Genomic DNA, 25479 nt, shown 5'->3' with positions numbered 1-25479 from the left:
TTCCAATTGGAAATATGTCAAAAAATGCGTGTGAAACCTAATGGGACTTAACTGCTAAGGTCATCAGTCCCTAAGCTTACACACTACTTAACCTAAATCATCCTAAGGACAAACACTCACACCCATGCCCGAGGCAGGACTCGAACCTCCGCCGCGATCAGCAGCACAGTCCATGACTGCATCGTCCTAGACTGCATCGTCCTAGACTGCTCGGCTAATCCCGCGCGGCGGAAATATGTCAATTTAAAACCAAAAGTGGGAGGAGAGGCTACTGACAGCTTATGTAACCAGCATACGTGCATTCTCCTGGTCTTTTAGTTATTACGAGAACGTATCTTTGTGTTCATAACACGTACCATATTCTTATCCAAAGGCATGGTTCTTATCCAAAGGCATGGAAACATATTTCACTTTACATTTACGTAAATTCTTTTGCAGGTGGAAGAGATACGTTGTTTCACTTTGTAAGGATCCAGCCATGACTGAAAATATTGTGACGGCGACAGACAGAAAATGAAATAAATTATGACCACTTCCGAGTACAGATGTTTTTGGCTCTGCATTTCTTGTTCGAGCATCATCGGTAGTCATTAGAGAGTAAAACAACACGTAAGAGTCCGCGGCTTTTCACAAGTCGGTCAAGTATTGGTACCCGGACAGAGGAATTACGGGAGCTTCCCTCGACATTTTCTGAGAGCAAATTTTACTGAGAGCAGTTTACACGACACCGCTAGCATAATCACCAACTTTCATGCTGGCAGAGTCACATTTTTAAGGTAATACACTGACAGGAAGAAGAGACAGGTTGTTAGGACATCTGTTAAGACATCAAGGAATAGCTTCCATTGTACTATATGGAACTGTAGAGGGAGAAACTGTAGGGGACTACGCCCTTAGCTGAGTGGCCAGCGCGTCTGACTGCCACGTAGCAGCCCCGGTTCGATTCTTGGCTGGATCGAAGATTTTCGCTGCTCGGAGACTGGGTGTTGTGTTGCCCCGTCATCATTTCATCATCATGGACACGCTAGTCGCCCAATATGGCATTGAAAATACTTGCAACTCGGCGGCCGAACTTCTCCAGGTAGAGACTCCCGGCCATCAGTGCCACCCGATCATTTCATTTGATTTCACTGTAGAGGAAGACAGAAATTGGAATACACTCAGCAAATAATAGGGGATATATGTAGCAAGTGCTACTGTGACATGAAAAGCTTGGCCCAGGAGAGGAATTCGTGGTGGGCCGCTTCAAATCAGTCACAAGACAGATGATGAAAAAAAAAAATGCTACAACCTAATAGTCACCTCTACTAGTAGTACCTCCACATCACTGAACCTTACTACTTGCCGAACAGTAGTACCCACTACTCCGCCAGCCGAGCGGTCTAAGGTGCTGCAGTCATGGACTGTGCGGCTGGTCCCGGCGGAGGTTCGAGTCCTCCCTCGGGCATGGGTGTGTGTGTTTGTCCTTATGCTAATTTAGGTTAAGTAGTGTGTAAGCTTAGGGACTGATGACCTTAGCAGATAAGTCCCATAAGATTTAACACACATTTGAACATTTTTTTTAACTACTCCGCCCCCTACTCACGAACGGAATGTTGCTGAATTTTCTCTTTAATGATGCTGCCGCCATTTTACGGTAATGCTTTTTGTTTTATTGTTATACGATGCAGATTAGGCCGTTTTCAAATACAAAAACTTATTCATATGTCAAAACACAACAGGCTGGTGTGAAATACAAGTTCTTATCGAAAAATAGTATCTGGTCATGTAGACCAAATGGTTCAAATGGCTCTAAGCACTATGGGAGTTAACATCTGAGGTCATCAGTCCCCTAGACATAGAACTACTTAAACCTAACTAACCTAAGGACATCATACACATCCATGCCCGAGGCAGGCTTCGAACCTGCGACCGCAGGAGCAGCGCGGTTCCGGACTGAAGCGCGTAGAACCGCTCGCTCACAGCGGCCGGCTCATGTAGACCAGATCTGACACTAGTAAAAGTGAGAACATCTCTAAAAGGCCATTTTTACTAGTGACAGATCTGGCTTATATGACTAGATATGCTTTTTGAAGAAGTACTTGTATTTCATACCAGTCTGATGTCTTTTGACATATAAAGAAGTTTCTGTACTCCAAAGTGGCCTAAGGTCGAAATCCGGATCGTATAACCACAAAATGGAAATTATTATATTCAGATGGCTGCAGCATCATTCAGACAGTTTACTGTGACTGTGACTCCTGCCAAAATAAAAATTATCACTTGCTGTAAATATTCCTGCGAATTTTTCCAAGGTTGCTAACCCGCTAGCCTGAAGACCTCCGTCTGTACCAAGTATTGTCAACTACATCTATTGTCCACTAGCCATTGGTATGATTGTGTGTTGTGTGTGTGTGTGTGTGTGTGTGTGTGTTTGTGTGTGCGGGTGTGCGTGAATGTTTCGAGAGATCGATTGTCCTTTCAGCAGGTGTGTCGAGGCTGTCGCCACAGAACGCGCAGCTCTGAATGCGGACAACGCCCGCCTCCGGTGCGCTTTCAATTAAGGCTGGTGAACAGCGGACGCGCTTGCTCAGCGGTCCTCGCTATTCAGAAAGCGAAAATAAAAAAAAATAAAAAGAAGAAATCTAATTGAATGTGTGGGCAATGGAAGCGGCGGGCGACGTCGGCGCCCACAATGCCCCAGCCCGCCTCTTGTCGGGCTGGCCGGCCTCCATTTCGTAATCACGAGAGGCGAGAAGAGGAAACGAAAATGTCCTTCTAATTTTATTACCTCCGACGCAGAGCTTTGCTCCGTGCCAGGAACGTGTTTCTGAACGCACAAAGACGGGACAATTTATTTCCGAGTCGGTTTAAAAAAATTCCGTGCGACTACAGATTTGATTCTTACTTGCGCCACACTCGGACGGGGGGAAATAGGCTCTCGACTGTCAGCGAGAGAGAGAGAGAAGAGAGAAGGAAAGAAGGGAGTAGGTTTACAGTTAAACGCAGACGACAATTATTCTGCTGAGGCATTAAGCGTTTGGTTCGGCACGAACCGGACAAGTTCTCCTGTGAATCGATCCAATTCCGCTCCTCGAATGCACTGTGGTTCCACGAGGCTAGCTTTCCACAATCAGCCGGCGAGAATACTGACCTGTGGGCAGAGTGCAGACGATAAATGACTGGCTGAAGTACCGTGGTATACACGTATAAAAATAGGCTGCATGAAGAAAGGAAAGAGTTTGCAAGTCGTGGTGCGGCGGCGCGGTTCCTTTCGTCCTTTACCTGCACCTACTTGTGAACTCGTTGCAGCAGATCGCCGGCAGGAAAGCCTAGAAGAAACCTACCGTACTGCAACTCGCACCGGGCTGCATACAAAGTAACTCTTCCAAGAATCGAGAAAATATCTTAATTTTGAATGAAAGGTGGAAATACTGGCTAAACTTCGTTACATTCTGAACATTGCTAATTTACACGTTCACTGCGAAGCCCGTGCTGATGGTAACACAGCCATCCACAAACCCTTTTTTTCGCGTTAGCAGGTTTACGGTAACTTATTTCCCGAAATCTGAATAGCTACTAGGCACGGATTGTTCTTAAACGAAAATGCTTGCCATACTATTAAGTTTTGTAGGTGTCTAATGCACTCAAGTTTTTGACCACCGATCTGCTCAATATGCCATGCGGAATTACTGTCTTTTGTCATACACAGAATTACTTTAAAAAATCCGTACTTTCTAAAAAACAAACCGAAACAAATATGCCCTCACTTTGAAACACTTTTGGAACATGTAGCGCAACTAAAACCGGCAAATTATAACTTCCTTCGGAGCTCATACTAGACACATTGAAAGGCTGGGCTCCGACTACTTAGACTGCCGTAAGCATTCTCTGTCTCCAAGAGAGAAGACGCGCGAAGAATATTCCGTTCTGATTGGTCAGTTTTCTTTAAAGTCAATAGAAAAACATTATTTTCCAGCGTTAGTTCGCGCTTTTCTTGACTAACCAATCAACAAATAACACACTTTCGAACTGTACTTTTTCCCGAAATAAATATTTAACATTGTGATATTTTGTTTATACTTTACGTTATTAACTATTTTCAGTTGCATTCGAGTTAGCTTTCGTTTTACCATAAACTTACTTAACATATTATGATACAAAATTCCCCATGGTCTGCATTCACACTGTCTTAAAAATTTCTCACACTTTTTCGTACAGCGTTCATCAGTAGAACAGTGATCTACATATTTACTTTAGACCGCATACAGGCATCATTCACACTGCTGAAAGCATATACAAAACTGTACAAACATAAATAAACAAAAAAGGCTTCAAGAAATAAATATAGCAATTCACGAAAACATCGTCTTGACCTATTTCTTGAATGTCTCTGTGCACTACTGGATTCTGGTAGATGAAAATTAGAACTACGTACTCGACTGAGCCCGTTTCAGACCATCTGTCACTGTGCACGGATGAGTCATTCTCCCGATACACGGACTCTAGACAAGAGCGATATTAGGCGCCAAGCCTCACTGGGAAATTAGAAGTGTGTGCCAGACCAGGACTCGAATGTAGTCACGGGACATTTGCCTATCGCGGACAAACCTTGTATGGATTGAGCGATATGGACGTCTGGACATGACTTAAGCTCTACCCTTCCAACTTTACTTCTGCCAATACCTCTCTTACGTTCACATGCTAGATCATTTCTTCAAGAAAGCTGATGGCTCTAGGTTCGAGCATAGCTCCGGTACGTAGATTTTATTGTCGGCCAGGATATTTCAAATCCGCGCACACTCCACTAAATAGTGATAACTCGTCCTGGAGGCACTCCTCGAGGTTGTGACCATGCCATTTCTCTACAGCATCCTTTCCTCGAAGAGTTTTTTTTAGCGATCTCAGCTTGCAGGTCACTCCAAACACATCCGCTGACACCGTCACGAACAACCAACACCGGAAAGACTGCGTTTTCCGGTGGTCTGTACTGTATATGATCACCTGCCGTGGGATGAGGATCACCACACGTGCGACAATCCGACACGTGTTATGGTTTTTCTTTTTCTTTGTCTTTTTCTTTTTAGGGTTCTGTACCTCAGTCGGTAAAACGGGACTCTTTTTCTCGGTCTGTCTGTCTGTCTGCTCGACTGTTAAAAATCCTTTTTCTCAGGAACAGGTAGACCTATCAAGTTAAATTTTATGTCACTTATTAAGGCCAGCAGTTCCTTGGCGATGTAAAAAAGTGAAACTTCTAAATCAATGATGTGAAGATACTGTCTTAAAAGTCATATATTTTGATACTCGCAAACTCACTCATTAAAATGTGTCCCTTGACGTGTAATCATGAAATTCGGGAACAAGGAAGGTTTGACAGTAGAAGTAAAGTAAAAAAAAAAAACAAAAAAACAGAAAGTTGTTAATTTAATGTTATACCACATAAAAATTTCTTTTAACACGTTTGTTATCCGACTCTTAACTTGAAATTAAATAAATAAATAAACAAAAATTCTCGAAAGTCTTGGAATTCATTGGAAGAATCCTAAGGAAATACAATCCGAAAACAAAGGAAGTAGGTTACAGTACGCTTGTTCGCCCACTGCTTGAATACTGCTCAGCAGTGTGGGATCCGTACCAGATACGGTTGATAGAAGGGATAGAGAAGATCCAACAGAGAGCAGCGCGCTTCGTTACAGGATCATTTAGCAATCGCGAAAGCGTTACGGAGATGACGGATAAACTCCAGTGGAAGAGTCTGCAGGAGAGACGCTCAGTAGCTCGGTACGGGCTTTTGTTGAAGTTTCGAGAACATACCTTCACCGAGGAGTCAAGCAGTATATTGCTCCCTCCTACGTATATCTCGCGAAGAGACCAAGAGGATAAAATCAGAGAGATTAGAGCCCACACAGAGGCATACCGACAGTCCTTCTTTCCACGAACAATACGAGACTGGAATAGAAGGGAGAACCGATAGAGGTACTCAAGGTACCCTCCGCCACACACCGTCAGGTTGCTTGCGGAGTATGGACGTAGATGTAGATGCCTGGGACCGATATGTTACCAGTATCAAAGTCGCTAACAGCCAAATCCTCGATTCCCAGAATGGATGGATTGTCTATATACAAACACGTGCAGAAGAAACAGAACGCCTTGATCGACTAGAGATAGGAGGTTCACGTTCAGAGGACATGTACATTAGTATATTATGTAGAAATGATATAGCATTTGAACCACGTCGGCACGCTGATTCAGGGTCAACATCGATATCGCGGCGCAACACCACATACCCGTAAAACGTGCCTGCGGCTCTCATTGTCGCCATAAACCGAAGGGGTGGATCAGTGTGACTTGAGCAGGATGCCTAGCAGACATATTCGTGACCCCTACTTCCAAACCAAAGTTTCGAAGAGGGTGCATTATGGGCGTGAGAGAATGTTATGCAACCATCCGGAAAATTGCTGCTAGTATGGGACGATGTGTTTCGGCAGTACAACCGGTGTGTGCAGAATGGTTCACGGAAGGCCGTAGAACACGACGAGATGGGTCAGGTCGTATCACCAACACACACCCTCCGAGAAGACTGACACCTGATCCGAATGGCGTTGCATGACAGATCTTCATCCTCCTCGGCTCTGGCGCAACAGTGGAACAGTGTAACACACCGTACACTATCAGGTGTGACATTCCGTCGCCCTTTACTAACGGCATGGCTTAGGGTACGTGTCGTCCACTTCTCCGCCTACCTTTGACGAAAGTGCAGAAACATCCTAGACGGAAATGGTGTATCGAAAAACGTTACTGGGGATAGGAATGACATCAGATAGTGTTTTCGGACGAATCTAAGTTCTGTTTGTTTGAAACTGGTGGTGGCATTTTGGTTCGCCGCAGACAGGGGGAGCGGCATATCGTAGTGACTGCATTGGCGCAAGATATACAGCACCAACTCAAGGTGTTATGGTGAGGGGTGCTATGGGGTACAATGACAAATCATGCTAAAGTGATTACCGAGTGTCCTTATTGAAAGAACATTAAAGCCCAGTGTTTTCCTAATTAATGGTTCAAATGGCTCTGAGCACTATGGGACTTAACTTCTGAGGTTATCAGTCCCCTAGAACTTAGAACTACTTAAACCTAACTAACCTAAGGACATCACACACATCCATGCCCGAGGCAGGATTGGAACCTGCGACCGTAGCGGTTGCTGAGTGTTATAAATCGCAAAAGGTGAGTCAGTATCTTACAAATATGTCAATTTTGTGTCTCACTGTAGTAAAAGTCGTGAACTGCATTTGTGGAAAGATATATACTCATGCTTGCTAAGCACTTGTTTGTATGCATTGAAAGTGCATATTACTAGTGTAATAGTATCCACAGGTTATCCTTTATGCTCATGATAAGTAACAATTAATAGAAAGACCACTATCTATGAAAACAGTAACTTCTTTTATTCAAAATTCAGTGAGAAATTGTTTGTTAGTGAAATACATTTAACTTTCATTCTAAACAGAAAAGTATTTAGCTGAGAGACTTAACCTATTACCAGTTCATAATTTTGCAGTGAACTACATTTACAATTTTTTTATTAGATAGGAAAATGTTCGAAAAGTAATATTGAACCTATGCCTATTTTATGATTCTACAGTGAATATTGATAGTAATATTATTGAGACCATTCAGTTTGACCAAGCCTTGAAGGCAAAAATATATGTCATTTTCTGTTACCATTGTGCAAATAGCCATGTTCTCTTATAACTGTTAGCACTTTCTTTAACGTGAACATATGCAGGTGCCAGAGTTCATTGCACTCTCGTGTGACAAAGTATAGGCTGTGATTGACCACTGAAGTTACTTATTTTCAGTTTCTTGAATAAGAATGTTACTCATTCTTACGCCTTATTAGGCTGGCGACCGTTGTTATTACCATTTGATAGGTAAAATATTGTTTGCTACTGTTTAAATATTTACGTAATTCTGACTTTCACTTCCGATAAGCCACCTCCGTTAGGTACAACACGGTCAACATAACGAAATTCCTCTCAGAGGGTAACACTGCTCTGTTGCTTTATACCATAATTGCTTCAATAAAAACAATTTCATTATACGAACTGCCTCCAGCTTTGAGGTTATGGTATAACATTAGCAGACGGAAGTGTTATAGGTTCTGTTACGACTTCCCGAAGTTAATTTTCTACCTTCTGAACACTCGCCTTCCAGTACACCGTACTGTGTTCTCTTAGACTTTCTTCGAGTCTCACATATACAGGGCGACAGCGTGACGATATTATAAACTATCAGGGGTGATGGAGCAGGGTAAATGTCTCAGTATGAAGCAAGGAACTCTGGTCCGGAAATGACCGAGAAGAAATGACCGATTCGAAACTTACAAAACGAAAATCGCTGTGGCACCTCTGACAGTAAAATAGACATACCGGTATTGTCCTTGCTAAGATTGTATTACCTGAGTTTGTTGAACGTATCCCACTTGCTATTCGTCAATGGATGTGGCATCAAAATGATGGAGCCCCAGCTCCGTTTCGAATGAGGGTTAGTGAGCCCCTGCATTAGACATTCCCTGAAAAATGGGTAGGCAGAGGGGGTCCTGTCTCGTGGCCAGCTCGTTCACCCCATCTCACTCCATCTGTATTCTTCTTGTGGGCCTTGTGAAAAGTCATGTGCACGAGACGTCGGTCGGGACTAGAGAGGATCTGTCTCCTAATAAGGATTTTCAGACAACACAGGGAATATGAGAACGGCTATGACAGAACGTTGTGCGACGACGCGATGCCTCTACTGACGCTGGGGGAGACAATTTTGAGCAAGCGTACCGCAGAACTAGAATTTTCGGTCTCTCTTTGCCATTAGATTACGTGCACCTTTGCTACTCCATCAACAGGGGATATTATCTGAGTGTCTTTGCGGAGTACACAGCAGGTATTCTATACATCAACTGGGCCGGAAGCTGGGGCCCTTACTTCGAGAGCTGCGCGAGGTTACTGGAGAATTTGCGTAGATAATTGATTACACATTTCGATTCAGTGGCAGGTAAAACATCCAGTTCACAGTAAAACGAAGCTGTTTTGAATTACTGACTGTTTTACCAAATAAATGTGTTACTTTCTTTTTCAGTGCTAAGCTACTGCTTTACTGATCTTCACTGTCAGCTTAATTGGCCTCGTATGATCTCTGTAGTGAGACTAGTGTAGTATTTCGGTGTTTAATCGGCTCAATGAAGTTGCTGTCATTTGATATAGTTACCATTTTACCCCAGCCTACCACATTAAACACCACAAACATCGATAAACAAGCTACTGCACTTGCACTGTCGTGTACATTAGCGTGCAAAATCATAGCTCGATTAAACTTGGACTATAAAAAAAATGGTTGAAATGGCTCTGAGCACTATCGGACCCAACTTCTGAGGTCATTAGTCCCCTAGAACGTAGAACTAGTTAAACCTAACAAACCTAGGGACATCACACACATCCCTGCCCGAGGCAGGATTCGAACCTGCGACCGTAGCGGTCTCGCGGTTCCAGACTGCAGCGCCTAGAACCGCACGGCCACTTCTGCCGGCAAAATTGGACTATAAGTAGAACTGATACAGTACAGTATAGTATAGTAGAGTACAGAAGGTAACTAACAGAAATACGCAGTGAGACGAACAGATACGACACTTTTATTCAAAGCAAATAATACAACTCTGTGTTCCCCAAAATGTTTTCGAAAATACGTCATAGATAATACACTCCTAGAAATTGAAATAAGAGCACCGTGAATTCATTGTCCCAAGAAGGGGAAACTTTATTGACACATTCCTGGAGTCAGATACATCATATGATCACACTGACAGAACCACAGGCACATAGACACAGGCAACAGAGCATGCACAATGTCGGCACTAGTACAGTGTATATCCACCTTTCGCAGCAATGCAGGCTGCTATTCTCCCATGGAGACGATCGTAGAGATGCTGGATGTAGTCCTGTGGAACGGCTTGCTATGCCATTTCCATCTGGCGCCTCAGTTGGATCAGCGTTCGTGCTGGACGTGCAGACCGCGTGAGACGACGCTTCATCCAGTCCCAAACATGCTCAATGGGGGACAGATCCGGAGATCTTGCTGGCCAGGGTAGTTGACTTACACCTTCTAGAGCACGTTGGGTGGCACGGGATACATGCGGACGTGCATTGTCCTGTTGGAACAGCAAGTTCCCTTGCCGGTCTAGGAACGGTAGAACGATGGGTTCGATGACGGTTTGGATGTACCGTGCACTATTCAGTGTCCCCTCGACGATCACCAGTGGTGTACGGCCAGTGTAGGAGATCGCTCCCCACACCATGATGCCGGGTGTTGGCCCTGTGTGCCTCGGTCGTATGCAGTCCTGATTGTGGTGCTCACCTGCACGGCGCCAAACACGCATACGACCATCATTGGCACCAAGGCAGAAGCGACTCTCTTCGCTGAAGACGACACGTCTCCATTCGTCCCTCCATTCACGCCTGTCGCGACACCACTGGAGGCGGGCTGCACGATGTTGGGGCGTGAGCGGAAGACGGCCTAACGGTGTGCGGGACCGTAGCCCAGCTTCATGGAGACGGTTGCGAATGGTCCTCGCCGATACCCCAGGAGCAACAGTGTCCCTAATTTGCTGGGAAGTGGCGGTGCGGTCCCCTACGGCACTGCGTAGGATCCTACGGTCTTGGCGTGCATCCGTGCGTCGCTGCGGTCCGGTCCCAGGTCGACGGGCACGTGCACCTTCCGCCGACCACTGGCGACAACATCGATGTACTGTGGAGACCTCACGCCCTACGTGTTGAGCAATTCGGCGGTACGTCCACCCGGCCTCCCGCATGCCCACTATACGCCCTCGCTCAAAGTCCGTCAACTGCACATACGGTTCACGCTCACGCTGTCGCGGCGTGCTACCAGTGTTAAAGACTGCGATGGAGCTCCGTATGCCACGGCAAACTGGCTGACACTGACGGCGGCGGTGCACAAATGCTGCGCAGCTAGCGCCATTCGACGGCCAACACCGCGGTTCCTGGTGCGTCCGCTGTGCCGTGCGTGTGATCATTGCTTGTACAGCCCTCTCGCAGTGTCCGGAGCAAGTATGGTGGGTCTGACACACCGGTGTCAATGTGTTCTTTTTTCCATTTCCAGGAGTGTAGTTATACTGAACTCGTCGCGATTTATGAGGGTCCGCTAGACATTACAAAAAGTAGGATATGGTTCCTAACACCGTACGTTATCACCTCGGACGATAACACATATTCTTCAACTTGCTGTCATGCTGGCCAAAAGGTTGGTGAGGGATTGTTGTAGTAAGGCCTTACATTGCTCTACTAGCGCGTTTTACATCTGCTGGGTGATCGTTTGCAAGCGGACGTGTTACGATATGCCTCGCCAACGCATCCCATAAAAATGAACTCATGGCCGACTGCACTCCTGAAAAAGACACACAGGTGGAGGACTACATTATCAGAACAACGTTGACGGTTGAGTGTACCATGTTCAAAGGTTTGGAGGTCGTTACACCCATGCAACATTATGCCTGCCCATAATACAACACCTGGCTCACCTAAACGATCACGTTCGACAATGTTCCTGGGTGCTTTTCGTGATCCCACCTCTCGACACAGGTTCGCCGATGACATTGTAATTCTGTCAGAGACAGCAAACGACTTGGAAGAGCAGTTGAACGGAATGGATGGTGTCTTGAAGGGAGGATATAAGATGAACATCAACAAAAGCAAAACGAGGATAATGGAATGTAGTCGAATTAAGTCGGGTGATGTTGAGGGTATTAGATTAGGAAATGAGACACTTAAAGTAGTAAAGGAGTTTTGCTATTTGGGGAGCAAAATAACTGATGATGGTCGAAGTAGAGAGGATATAAAATGTAGACTGGCAATGGCAAGGAAAGCGTTTCTGAAGAAGAGAAATTTGTTAACATCGAGTATAGATTTAAGTGTCAGGAAGTCATTTCTGAAAGTGTTTGTATGGAGTGTAGCCATGTATGGAAGTGAAACATGGACGGTAAATAGTTTGGACAAGAAGAGAATAGAAGCTTTTGAAATGTGGTGCTACAGAAGAATGCTGAAAATTAGATGGGTAGATCACGTAACTAATGAGGAAGTATTGAATAGGATTGGGGAGAAGAGAAGTTTGTGGCACAACTTGACCAGAAGGAGGGATCGGTTGGTAGGACATGTTCTGAGGCATCAAGGGATCACCAATTTAGTATTGGAGGGCAGTGTGGAGGGTAAAAATCGTAGGGGGAGACCAAGAGATGAATACACTAAGCAGATTCAGAAGGATGTAGGTTGCAGTAGGTACTGGGAGATGAAGAAGCTTGCACAGGATAGAGTAGCATGGAGAGCTGCATCAAACCAGTCTCAGGACTGAAGACCACAACAACAACAACAATCTCTCGACATGCGAGAGTATGTTAATAATTGTATATTACTGTTGTAAAGTGTGACTTTGCGAGAGCTCAAAGCGAAACGGAGCTGTATCTGACGATCAGTGCAACAGTGAATAAATTCAATTTTTTGTTAAATCATAAAATACTGGAACATTAATTTTCACCGTATATTCCCGCGTGCATGTAGTTTTGAGTTTTGCCACAAGATTTTCGGGGTAAAGGAGGTATATGCGTTTGGTTAGTCCCACAGGCATGGGCATAGCCACATCACTAGATTCAACCAAACCGGGAGCGCATCAATGCTCCCGTTATTAATTCGTGAGGTCGCCTGTGAGCACTTGAAGAGCATTTACACCTTTCCGACACACTTGAAAATCGCACAACACTTTTGCTTTTAATCGTCAGTTATAACTCACTTTGCTGACGCTCATTTTCTGACACATAGAATTAAAATTAAAATTCGACAGCGAGAGAAATTATTATGATTGTATGCACTGCTTCAGTTGGATTGGCTACTGTGAATTAGTCTATTTTCGAAATTTTTCGAAGTAAGTTTGATTTAATTTTTATTGTTTTATTGCCTGCAACATATGAATGTCTTAATAGTTGTCTAATATGCCAATGTAGTACCACCTCACCGCTGATGGGGAGATTTGTGCGTCTCAGCGGTCCAATGAGCTATGCTGGTGTGAGGTATGGTTCTGGTGGAGTAACCGTGTCAGACCGGGCGGTTGGTGAGATTCCAGACAAAGTTTAGTCCCTGTAGGAGGTACGCTTCTTGGGAATACGTGTGGGGTAAACACATGGCACCTTACCAAAGTCTGACTTTACTTCCACCTATTGTGTAAGACTTCGCTTCCTTTCCTATCTTACCGAGCGGGGTGGCGCAGTGGTTAGACACTGGACTCGCATTCGGGAGGACGACGGTTCAATCCCGCGTCCGGCCATCTTGATTTAGGTTTTCCGTGATTTCCCTAAATCACTCCAGGCAAATGCCGGGATGGTTCCTCTCAAAGGGCACGGCCGACTTCCCTCCCCGTCCTTCCCCAAACCGATGAGACCGATGACCACGCTGTCTGGTCTCCTTCCCCAAACCAACCAACCAACCTTTCCTATCGAGTTCCCAAGTCTTGTTTCTTCCGACCTTCAGCAGTATTAGGTGTCTTTAATTTTCCTCCTCACTATCTATATTTACGGAGGGCGTGAAGAAACGAAACTCTCATCCTATGTTGTGCGATCCCGGGTAAGTTTACATCCTGCCTGGGGAAAAAATTCTAAGGCTGCTCACAGAAGTATAATAAGCCTCAGAAGAGGACGGACAAAATCATGACGACCATGCCTCAAAAAGGACAAAGAAGACGAAAATTATGTAGTGTAGAGGCTGGGCGAGTAGTCCGTACTCCCGTAACCACTGTTTAGTATCAAATGTTATTATGCAGGTTCGTAGCTTTTACGTCTTATGAATTATTAGAATCAATTGTTGTAGTTCATGTTTACATGTTCTCGTAATCGCAGTCGCAGACGAGTTTTAATTTGTAGCTATGGCAGATGTCAGCGATTGTATTTACGCTACTGTGGAGTGCTTAGTGACAAGTGTGTGGCGGACGATGAGACCGATTGTGAGAGATCTCCAGCGTGAAATGCAACACTTCTGGATTGTTAGTACCTCAACGTGGGGGAAAGGGCTTCATAGAACATGGGTTACAGCAAGATGGAGCGCCTCCTCACTACAGTCTTGCAGTGCGCTAGTTCTCAAATGCTTTCCAGGACGGTGGATAGGTTGCGGTTCATGAGCAACACCAGCTCCCTTGAAATGGCCACCAAGAAGTCCTGACCTCACCACACCTAGCAGCTCGTTAAGGGGAGTCATAAAGGCATGCGTATCTGCCCTTCGTTATACTACAAACGAAGAGTTGCGCAAAGCTATCGAGGATCCATTTCGCACTATTACACTGGGTATGTTCAGAAACATGTCTAGAAGAACATGGAGGCGTATGGAAATGCGTTTACAGCGTGATGGTGAACGTACCGATGTACTGGGCACTTAATACGTAAGAAATTCTAAAACAAATCAAATCAATTACCATTCGATGCTAGGGATCACTGGGACTTTTCGCACACCCTTTACTTACGAGGTGCCAAATGAAATGTTCAGGGTGTATCAAAAAGCATCAACCGATTTTAAAAAATCATAACTATTACGTTATTTGACATATGTGCGTGGACAACGTACTGTTGGAAGGAGAAAACTCTCGAGTTTTACGTGCTTCTCGCTAGGTAGCAGCAGTGTGCAGCCCACTTCAGTGGGTCTACGTTTTGAGCAGTGCGGGTCAGTAATAAATTGTTGAGCGTGACTTTTGTACTAGGTATAATGTAGATCCTCGTACAGCACAGAGCATTACATGATGGCATGAACAACTCCGAGAAACAAAATTAGAATTATATTAACACCGTCAGCTGCTGACGGGCGTTGATATAGATCAACGAGGACGGGTGAAAACGTGTGCCCCGGCCGGGACTCGAACCCGGGATCTCCTGCTCACATGGCAGACGCTCTATCCATCGGAGCCACCGAAGGCACATTGAATAGGGCGACTGCAGGGACTATCTGGCGCACGCCTCCAGCGAGACTCACATTCTCACCTTGTATGTCCACACACAACATTCGCAGTGTCCCACCCCAGCGCACTCATTACTCGTGGAAGACATTCTTATGAAGTCGCATAAGAGTTCGGGGAATATGTGTGCACCCGCACAGAAGAAGAAGGTCATGGCCGGTATTGCCAGAACTATATACTTATACTGATATGGTGTCTGTTCTTTCGCACTTGTCCGAAAGAACAGACACCATATCCATATACTCCGAGAAACAGGTTGTTTGTGTGAAGCCAAATCGCCGGGCCGTCCCCGAGTGTCCGACACAGACGTCAAACGCTTCCGCCGTAGTTTCACAAAGAGCCCCTCAGAAATCCGTTCACCGTGCAGCTCTACAGCTCAACATGCCCCAGATGTTCGTCTGGCGTGTGTTGCGTCAATGTTTACACATGGAAAAACACAAAATTCAGTTACTGCAAGCTCTTCTTGAAGTTGACAAACAATAATGTGTGGAGTTCTGTAATTTCGTTCTTGGCAAGAGAGAGGATGACAATTTTCTTCCACGCTTAGTGTTTAGTGATGAGGCAACATTCCATTTAAATGGAAAGGTGAATCGTAATAAAGTGAGAATTTGGGGTACGGAGAACCATATGAAGTTGTCCAACACGAGAGGGACTATCCAAAAGCTGGCCTCTGTGACCGAGCGGTTCTAGGCGCTTCAGTCCGCAACAGCGATGCTGACAAGGTGGCAGGTTCAAATCCTCCCTCGGGCTTGGTTGTGTGTGATGTCCTTAGGTTAGTTAGGTTTAAGTAGTTCTAAGTCTAGGTGACTGATGACCTCAGATGTTAAGTCCCATAGTTCATAGAGCCATTTGAACCATTTTTTTGACTATCCAAAATTTACTGTCTTTTGAGCAGTTTCACAGGAAAAGGTGTGTAGTCCATTTTTCTTTGCCGAGAACACTTTTAGAGGAAGCACATATATCGATATGTTTGAGAACTTTCTGTTCCCATAGTTGGAGGCTGATTCGATTTCATTTACCAACAGCATGGGGCACCGCCACACTGTTATCTGGAATTGAGGGAATGTTTAAATAGAAGGATTAATGAACTTCCTCGACCAAATGTTTCAGCCTCGCATGCCTGCTAGGTCACCAGGCCTCATTGTACGAGATTATTTCTTGTGGGGGTTTATAAAAGACTCTGCTTGTGCGCCTCCGTTACCAACAACAATCAGTGAACTGAGACATAGCATGACAGCATGCTCGCTGCAGCGTGGGAACAATTTGAATACCACATTGACGTATGCTGTGCATCTCAAGGTGGCATACTGAATATCTATGAAAAGGTGTGAACAAAAATTTTTCAGTTTCCCGTTTATCTTAAAAAACCAAAATTCATTGTACATGTTTATTGTTCTCAGAAATATAGTTCGGATGATTCTTTTTGATACACCCTGTAGCGTCATGGAATAATAAAGAAGAAACAGATTTAAAGATCACTGCATCATTCTGAGTAATACGGTTTTGTTATTGTTCTGGTTGCTGTTAGATATAGTTATCTGAGATTCGCCTAACTATGACTGAAGACAGTTGCCAGTAGCAGGATACGGTGCGAAATCCGCCCTAATACGCCGCTATAGCTGATCTGAAATTTGCTAAATCCTCTGAAAATTACTTTATCCAAAAATTCTGTTTCAGAAAACATTTCGACGACAAGAAATATTTCAACGTCTCCAGGAAGAGTTCAAGGAGAGTCCAAATAGCTGCTCATATTCCTTCAAGCATGACGTAGTGGCCATCCGCCATTTAACAATTCTTCATCTTTGCTCTTTTTCTAATTACTACAAAGGATGATCGGAAAGTGTCAGATCGATCGCGAAATGAAAACCACAGTGAAAAAACAAAAATACACTCCTGGAAATTGAAATAAGAACACCGTGAATTCATTGTCCCAGGAAGGGGAAACTTTATTGACACATTCATGGGGTCAGATACATCACATGATCACACTGACAGAACCACAGGCACATAGACACAGGCAACAGAGCATGCACAATGTCGGCACTAGTACTGTGTATATCCACCTTTCGCAGCAATGCAGGCTGCTATTCTCCCATGGAGACGATCGTAGAGATGCTGGATGTAGTCCTGTGGAACGGCTTGCCATGCCATTTCCACCTGGCGCCTCAGTTGGACCAGCGTTCGTGCTGGACGTGCAGACCGCGTGAGACGACGCTTCATCCAGTCCCAAACATGCTCAGTGGGGGACAGATCCGCTGGCCAGGGTAGTTGACTTACACCTTCTAGAGCACGTTGGGTGGCACGGGATACATGCGGACGTGCATTGTCCTGTTGGAACAGCAAGTTCCCTTGCCGGTCTAGGAATGGTAGAACGATGGGTTCGATGACGGTTTGGATGTACCGTGCACTATTCAGTGTCCCCTCGACGATCACCAGTGGTGTACGGCCAGTGTAGGAGATCGCTCCCCACACCATGATGCCGGCTGTTGGCCCTGTGTGCCTCGGTCGTATGCAGTCCTGATTGTGGCGCTCACCTGCACGGCGCCAAACACGCATACGACCATCATTGGCACCAAGGCAGAAGCGACTCTCATCGCTGAAGACGACACGTCTCCATTCGTCCCTCCATTCACGCCTGTCGCGACACCACTGGAGGCGGGCTGCACGATGTTGGGGCGTGAGCGGAAGACGGCCTAACGGTGTGCGGGACCGTAGCCCAGCTTCATGGAGACGGTTGCGAATGGTCCTCGGCGATACCCCAGGAGCAACAGCGTCCCTAATTTGCTGGGAAGTGGCGGTGCGGTCCCCTACGGCACTGCGTAGGATCCTACGGTCCTGGCGTGCATCCGTGCGTCGCTGCGGTCCGGTCCCAGGTCGACGGGCACGTGCACCTTCCGCCGACCACTGGCGACAACATCGATGTACTGTGGAGACCTCACGCCCCACGTGTTGAGCAATTCGGCGGTACGTCCACCCGGCCTCCCGCATGCCCACTATACGCCCTCGCTCAAAGTCCGTCAACTGCACATACGGTTCACGTCCACGCTGTCGCGGCATGCTACCAGTGTTAAAGACTGCGATGGAGCTCCGTATGCCACGGCAAACTGGCTGACACTGACGGCGGCGGTGCACAAATGCTGCGCAGCTAGCGCCATTCGACGGCCAACACCGCGGTTCCTGGTGTGTCCGCTGTGCCGTGCGTGTGATCATTGCTTGTACAGCCCTCTCGCAGTGTCCGGAGCAAGTATGGTGGGTCTGACACACCGGTGTCAATGTGTTCTTTTTTCCATTTCCAGGAGTGTATTTGCGATTGGAACAGCAAAGGTAATGACTAATAGTGGTACTCGCTACCCTACGCCCTGTGACTTAAGGTGCATTGCAGAGTATCGATGTAGATGTAGCTATAGATGATGCCATTGACTGGTAAGTTATACATTTTACACTATATTATGTAAAATTTTAACTGCATAAATTGTTACTTAGATGTAACTTACGACAACACTCAGCATACACTGAAGCGCCAAAGAAACTGGTGTAGGCATGCGTAAACAGGCCGAATGTGGCGCTGCTGTCGGCAACGCCTATATAAGACAACAAGTGTCTCGCGCAGTTGTTAGATCGGGTACTGCTGCAACAATGGCCGGTTATCAAGATTAAAGTGAGTTTGAGCGTGGTGTTACAGTCGGTGCGCGAGCGATCGGACAGCATCTCCGAGGTAGCGATGAAGAGGGGATTTTCCCGTACGACAATTTCACGAGTGTACCGAGACTACCAGGATTCCAGTATAACATCTACATCTACATCTACATCTACATTTATACTCCGCAAGCCACCCAACGGTGTGTGGCGGAGGGCACTTTACGTGCCACTGTAATTACCTCCCTCTCCTGTTCCAGTCGCGTATGGTTCGCGGGAAGAACGACTGTCTGAAAGCCTCTCTGCGCGCTCTAATCTCTCTAATTTTACATTCGTGATCTCCTCGGGAGGTATAAGTAGGGGGAAGCAATATATTCGATACCTCATCCAGAAACGCACCCTCTCGAAACCTGGCGAGCAAGCTACACCGCGATGCAGAGCGCCTCTCTTGCAGTCTGCCACTTGAGTTTGTTAAACATCTCCGTAACGCTATCACGGTTACCAAATAACCCTGTGACGAAACGCGCCGCTCTTCTTTGGATCTTCTCTATCTCCTCCGTCAACCCGATCTGGTGCGGATCCCACACTGATGAGCAATACTCAAGTATAGGTCGAACGAGTGTTTTGTAAGCCACCTCCTTTGTTGATGGACTACATTTTCTAAGGACTCTCCCAATGAATCTCAACCTGGTACCCGCCCTACCAACAATTAATTTTATATGATCATTCCACTTCAAATTGTTCCGCACGCTCCTCCCAGATATTTTACAGAAGTAACTGCTACCAGTGTTTGTTCCGCTATCATATAATCATACAATAAAGGATCCTTCTTTCTATGTATTCGCAATACATTACATTTGTCTATGTTAAGGGTCAGTTGCCACTCCCTGCACCAAGTGCCTATCCGCTGCAGATCTTCCTGCATTTCGCTACAATTTTCTAATGCTGCAACTTCTCTGTATACTACAGCATCATCCGCGATAAGCCGCATGGAACTTCCGACACTATCTACTAGGTCATTTATATATATTGTGAAAAGCAATGGTCCCATAACACACTCCTGTGGCACGCCAGAGGTTACTTTAACGTCTGTAGACGTCTCTCCGTTGATAACAACATGCTGTGTTCTGTTTGCTAAAAACTCTTCAATCCAGCCACACAGCTGGTCTGATATTCCGTGGGCTCTTACTTTGTTTACCAGGCGACAGTGCGGAACTGTATCGAACGCTTTCCGGAAGTCAAGAAAAATAGCATCTACCTGGGAGCCTGTATCTAATATTTTCTGGGTCTCATGAACAAATAAAGCGAGTTGGGTTTCACACGATCGCTGTTTCCGGAATCCATGTTGATTCCTACATAGTAGATTCTGAGTTTCGAAAAACGACATGATACTCGAGCAAAAAACATGTTCTAAAATTCTACAACAGATCGACGTCAGAGGACTAGGTCTCTAGTTCTGCGCATCTGCTCGACGACCCTTCTTGAAGACTGGGACTACCTGTGCTCTTTTCCAATCATTTGGAACCTTCCGTTCCTCTAGAGACTTGCGGTACACGGCTGTTAGAAGGGGTACATCAAATCCCCGACATCGCTGCGGCCGGGATAAGATCCTGCAAGAACGGGTCCAACGACGACTGTAGAGAATCGTTTAGCGTGACAGAAGTGCAACATTTCCGCAAATTCCTGCAGATTTCAGTGCTGGGCCATCAACAAGTGTCAGCGTGCGAGCTATTCAACGAAACATCATCGATATGGGTTTTCGGAGCCGAAGGCCCACTCGTATACCTGTGATGACTGCACGGCACAAAGTTCTGCACCTCCCGTGGGCCCGTCAATACCGACATTGATGAATGGAAACATGTTGCCTGATCGGACGAGTCTCATTTCAAATTGTATCGATCGGATGGACGCGTTCCGGTATGGAGACAACCTCATAAATCCATACACTCCGCATGTTCCAGGGGACTGTTCAAGCTCGTGGAGGTTCTGTAATGGTGTGGGCCATGTGCAGCTGGAGTGATACGGGACCCGTAATACGTCTAGATACAATTTCGACAGGCGAAACGTACGTAGGCATCCTTCATCATCAGCTGCATCCAGTCAAGTCTATTGTGCATTCCGGCGGTCTCGGCAATTCCAGCAGGACAATGCGACATCCTACACGTCCAAATTGCTACAGAGTAGCTCCAGGAACACTCTTCTGGGTCCAAACACTTCCGCTGGCCACCAAACTCCTCACACATTGGCATTATTGAGCATGTCTGGGATGCCTTGCAACGCGCTGTCCAGAAGAGATCCAAGCCACTCGCACTTTTACGGATTTGTGGACAGCCCTGTATTCCACAAGGGTCGCATATTGGTGGATCATCCCAAAAACAGGGGCGTAGGTGGCTAATTTGGACAGTGTTGCCAGAGTTTCTATCTTCAGCTTGCTGTGTTCAGACTGCCTCACTCAGACAAAATTATACAATACCGCTTTTACTGAAAACTTTAGGCTGACTCTTAGTTATTAAGAACTGCCATGTCCGACTGTCTTCCTTAATCCTTATACTCAGTCTCCACTGACGTCGTCCTCCACCACTCGTTGTATCTTAATCTTCCTTTGTTTTGTGAGAGAGATTTTTCTTAGGCTAACAGAAGTGACCACAGCTGGTTATTGAAAGAAAATATTCTAAACTAACTTCTCATTGAGCTTCAATACAGTGCATCTAAATTTGCCATTTTTTCTATTTCTATGGTTACTGTGTAAGTGGGCTGATTCTGTGTTGGCAGCGCTGTGTAGCGCTTTACATTGGATCTCTGACTGCGCTTTCTTTTGTAAGAGACTCTGTGGCTGGTCGGACTCGTTGCTGGAAGTTAATCGCCAGTAGTGTTGCGCAGTTGGAAGTTAGTCGCCAGCAGTGATGGAAGTACTGTTGGGCAGTTGGAGGTGAACAGCCAGCAGTGATGGATGTTGAATGTGAGAAATTAGCACTGATGGAGGGTAGAGGTCTGAAGTGTTAGCGTAGGCTAACGATCGGGAAGCATCCGACTTGGAGACTGAAAATTATTCATGATTATATATATTTGTACTGAACGTCAATGACGATTTATAATCGTATTTGAACAGGATGTCACATTATTAAGGTGAAAAATACATTTTTGGTTTGCAACAAAATCTTTCCTTTGCTAACCACATGGCTATTAGTAGTTAGTGGCTTTGGTAGTTAGAATCTTTTATTTAGCTGGCAGTATTGGAGCTCGCTGTATTGCAGTAGTTCGCGTTATGAAGATTTTTGTGAAGTAAGTGCTTAATGAAACGTACAGGTTATTGTTAAGATTTCTTTTTAGTCGGGGCATTCTTTTGAATTAATTATTTGAAGTCAGGTTGCAATTTTTTTGAGCAGTCAGACTGCATTGCGCTAGAACATTGTGAGTCAGTGTTGACACGATAAGAAAAAGTAGAGAGAAGGTAGGCTCAGAAAGTTCAGCTTTACTCAGCTGTTTCAGAATCAAATAACGTAGAAGTTTCATCTTCTCAGTCATTCTGCAATGTATGTACAGACACACTCATTTAAATAAAGAAGTATCAACTGTAATGTGAATCTAGTTGATACACAGTTGGTCTCCCAATGTTTCTCTTTCCGCAGGGATGGTTTAATTTTTCCTTGCGTAACATCTCTGAGTGGTTTCATCACTTGTTTAGAATAAGCCAGTGTATATCTCTAACGTCGATCAGTTGTAGAATTTTGGAACACGTATTGTGTTCGAGTATAATGACTTTTCTGGAGACTAGAAATCTACTCTGTAGGAATCAGCATGGCTTTCGAAAAAGGCGGTCATGTGAAACCCAGCTCGCGCTATTCGTCCACGAGACTCAGAGGGCCATAGACACGCGTTCACAGGTAGATGCCCTGTTTCTTGACTTACGCAAGGCGTTCGATACAGTTCCCCACAGTCGTTTAATGATCAAAGTAAGAGCATATGGACTATCAGACCAATTGTGTGATTGGATTGAGGAGTTCCTAGATAACACGACGCAGCATGTCATTCTCAATGGAGAGAAGTCTTCCGAAGTAAGAGTGATTTCAGGTGTGCCGCAGGGGAGTGTCATAGGACCGTTGCTATTCACAATATACATAGATGACCTGGTGGATGACATCGGAAGTTCACTGAGGCTTTTTGCAGATGATGCTGTGGTGTATCGAGAGGTTGTAACAATGGAAAATTGTACTGAAATGCAGGAGGATCTGCAGCGAATTGACGCATGGTGCAGGGAATGGCAATTGAATCTTAATATAGACAAGTGTAATGTGCTGCGAATACACAGAAAGATAGATCCTTTATCATTCAGCTACAAAATAGCAGGTCAGCAACTGGAAGCAGTTAATACCATAAATTATCTGGGAGTACGCATTAGGAGTGATTTAAAATGGAATGATCATATAAAGTTAATAGTCGGTAAAGCAGATGCCAGACTGAGATTCATTGGAAGAATCCTAAGGAAATGCAATCTGAAAACAAAGGAAGTAGGTTACAGTACGCTTGTTCGCCCACTGCTTGAATACTGCTCAGCAGTGTGGGATCAGTACCAAATAGGGTTGATAGAAGATAAAGAGAAGATCCAACGGAGAGCAGCGCGCTTCGTTACAGGATCATTTAGTAATCGCGAAAGCGTTACGGAGATGATAGATAAACTCCAGTGGAAGACTCTGCAGGAGAGACGCTCAGTAGCTCGGTACGAGCTTTTGTTAAAGTTTCGAGAACATATCTTCACCGAAGAGTCAAGCAGTATATTGCTCCCTCCTACGTATATCTCGCGAAGAGACCATGAGGATAAAATCAGAGAGATTAGAGCCCACACAGAGGCATACCGACAATCCTTCTTTCCACGAACAATACGAGACTGGAATAGAAGGGAGAACCGATAGAGGTACTCAAGGTACCCTCCGCCACACACCGTCAGGTGGCTTGCGGTGTATGGATGTAGATGTAGATGTAGATGTCTAACTGGTAACACTTTCGCCATTTGGCTTTTCTTTTACTTCTTTTCAGGCTGTTTCAATTCTGACTCTACAGTTCAGCGATCCATTATTATTCTCTAGTAATTAATCACATCGCACGACGTAGCACATATCCATTTCTAATGAGTATTCTTGAAGCACATGTAAGTAATTTACACCACTGACAGTGCCGTTAATGACAATGAGGCCCGGACAGCCCACCTCTGACAATCCCTGCCCGTACACTAGCTCTCGGGAAGGGTAACTCTTTCTCCATCGCCACAAGGGAATTTGTGGAATCCCAGTAGACAGCGGTGTGTGTCTTCACTCCGCCATTCACCCTTAAAAATCACATCGTCACTTCAAAGAATGCTTTTCTAAAACTTGGAACCGGCTTCTTGTCGGATTCTGTACAACTCGCAGAATTCCATACGCTTTTCCAAGTCACCTCAATTTAGGCCTTGAAGTAAAGTAGGTCTGTTGATGAAACTTCCTGGCAGATTAAAACTGTGTGCCCGACCGAGACTCGAACTCAGGACCTTTGCCTTTCGCGGGCAAGTGCTCTACCATGTCTCCACAATATCCTTTCTTTCAGGAGTGCTAGTTCTGCAAGGTTCGCAGGAGAGCTTCTGTAAAGTTTGGAAGGTAGGAGACGAGATACTGGCAGAAATAAAGCTGTGAGTACCGGGCGTGAGTCGTGCTTCGGTAGCTCAGTTGGTAGAGCACTTGCCCGCGAAAGGCAAAGGTCCCGAGTTCGAGTCTCGGTCGGGCACACAGTTTTAATTTGGCAGGAAGTTTCATATCAGCGCACACTCCGCTGCAGAGTGAAAATCTCATTCTGGAAACATCCCCCAGGCTGTGGCTAAGCCATGTCTCCACAATATCCTTTCTTTCAGGAGTGCTAGTTCTGCAAGGTTCGCAGGAGAGCTTCTGTAAAGTTTGGAAGGTAGGAGACGAGATACTGCCAGAAATAAAGCTGTGAGTACCGGGCGTGAGTCGTGCTTCGGTAGCTCAGATGGTAGAGCACTTGCCCGCGAAAGGCAAGGTCCCGAGTTCGAATCTCGGTCGGGCACACAGTTTTAATCTGCCAGGAAGTTTCATATCAGCGCACACTCCGCTGCAGAGTGAAAATCTCATTCTAGGTCTGTTGATGTTGTTGTGGTGGTCTTCAGTTCAAAGACTGGTTTGATGCATCTCTCCGTGCTACTTTATTCTGTGCAAGCCTTTTCATCTCCGGGTAACTACTACAAAACTTGTTTGGAAAAGTTCCACAAACATTTCACAAACTCACTATAACAGTGGCCATCTTTCCACGATGGTTCCAAAACGATTACACACTGTTCTGTGCTTGACTTTCTATTCGTTGTTTCTCAGATAACAACAAACAACGTAATTCCAAACAGATAGTGTCAGCTGACTTACGGGTACCAGACCCAGCTTCGTGACCGCTACTAACAATTACAGTTTGAAAGGCTTTGCATTCAAACTAACATAGGCCAGAAATATTCCCGGAGAACTAATGGATCTGAGCACTATGGGAGTTAACATCTGAGGTCATCAGTCCCCTAGAACTTAGAACTACTTACACCTAACTAATCTAAGGACATCACACACACCCATGCCCGAAGCAGGATTCGAATCTGCGACCGTAGCGGTCGCGCGGCTCCAGACTGTAGCGCCTAGAACCGCTCGGCCACTCCGGCCGGCATTCCCGAAGAGAGAACTTGAGCCGAAATCACTAAAAATTGGACATAGAGTAGAAATTGAAATAGTCTCCAGAGGCAACTAAAAGAACAGTCAAATGGCGAAACTGTTGTTTAGATAATTTTACGTGCCACTG

General features: G+C 45.5%; 1 protein-coding gene and 1 non-coding gene across 2 annotated transcripts in view; one reads left to right on the top strand and one right to left on the bottom strand.

The window, feature by feature from the left end:
* LOC126162991 (homeobox protein unc-4 homolog) overlaps window positions 1-25479 on the top strand; it is a 587122-nt gene that overhangs the window by 207751 nt on the left and 353892 nt on the right. The window lies entirely within an intron of this gene.
* On the bottom strand, window positions 14908-14982 carry Trnat-ugu (transfer RNA threonine (anticodon UGU)). The gene has a single exon. It is a non-coding gene; the product is annotated as a tRNA-Thr (tRNA).

The sequence above is a fragment of the Schistocerca cancellata genome, chromosome 2 (genome assembly GCF_023864275.1).
Source record: "Schistocerca cancellata isolate TAMUIC-IGC-003103 chromosome 2, iqSchCanc2.1, whole genome shotgun sequence".
NCBI lineage: Eukaryota > Metazoa > Arthropoda > Insecta > Orthoptera > Acrididae > Schistocerca > Schistocerca cancellata.
Note: the sequence above shows the minus strand (reverse complement) of the source record. Positions and strands in the feature narration are given on the sequence as shown.